This window comes from Nanorana parkeri, unplaced genomic scaffold (assembly GCF_000935625.1).
Source record: "Nanorana parkeri isolate BGI_ZX_2015 unplaced genomic scaffold, ASM93562v1 scaffold779, whole genome shotgun sequence".
NCBI classification, from domain to species: domain Eukaryota; kingdom Metazoa; phylum Chordata; class Amphibia; order Anura; family Dicroglossidae; genus Nanorana; species Nanorana parkeri.
Window position 1 is genome coordinate 764,939 of NW_017307047.1, and position 1,316 is coordinate 766,254.

Below are 1,316 nucleotides of genomic sequence, written 5' to 3' on the forward strand. Positions count from 1 at the left end.
GAGCAAAATCGCTCGAAAAAAGGGTCATGTAGGAGCGACAAGCTACACTGACGAGCTACAAGCGATATTGAGCGACGAGATGTGAACAGCTCCATTGAAATGGTTTGGAGAAACTACATAGAGCGATATCGTGTGGAAATATGAGCGATATCGCTGCGATAAATCGCTCAGTGTGAATGTGGCCTAAAGGATAGGCTCAACACCCGTCTTCCATGACCGGCCTACTGTAAAATCCTCAGTAGAACCGATTGTTTTTTTCCCGCTACCCATAATGATGGGAAATTCGTATAATATTCTTAATAGCAGAGGCAAAGCACTTATGTAGTCACTTAGATGCCACTCACTCTTCCTTTTACATTCTCTGTCTCCATGTAAGAGTGCACGCCCACTCTGAGTATGATGTCTCATTTCAGCTGGCCTGCAGCAGATAAGTGGTGGACAGGTATTTACATATAGCACTTTATATAAACTAAATTGATGTCATTTTTTCTTCCAAGATTCCTTTACATATTTCAGACGACCCCGGCAAATATCCCCAGACTATATTTTCATAGATTAAGATCTGTGCTGTTACAATATACCTGGGGTACCTCCGGGGCGCGTCTGAGGTATGATATTTTGGTTAAAAGAAGATCGGAAGGGGGAGGGAGCTTACCACATATGGAGATATACTATAAAGCAGCGACCCTGAACAGGTTGATGGACTGGTTCAGCCCCACGCGGCCCAAACTCTAGGTAACAATAGAACAAGCTGAGGTTTCAATACCCTTAACATCATTGTCATGGATAAACCCGGATAAACGACCGCGGGGGTGGAACCAGTCCATTGTAACTGGTTCGATAATAAATATATGGGATGCTCTGATTAAGAGGTATGGGGTATCATCTTATACGGGACCATTGACACCTATTCTTGGCAACCCAGATTTCCCACAAGGAATGGGGAATACGGGATTTCTGAGATGGAAGAGTTCAAGCCACTCCCCAATACGACAAGCGATTAATGAATGGGGGGTACTCCCCCTAAAAGATCTACTGCCACTGGGAATGGCGGGTCAAGGTAGATGGCTTGAATACTTCCAACTTGGACATTTCTATAACTACCTGTGTTCCCAGGGCCCTATAGATAGGGAACTGACCCCAATTGAGAATATGATTTCAAATAAACCAGGGGGGAAGCACAGGGTGTCAAGGATATATAACATACTATTGGGAACAATGCTCCCATCCCCCCCTTATTACATTAAGGAGTGGGAACGAGAAATTGGACAGACCTTTACAGCAGAAGAATGGCATAAAGCTTTCCTCCTTACTTC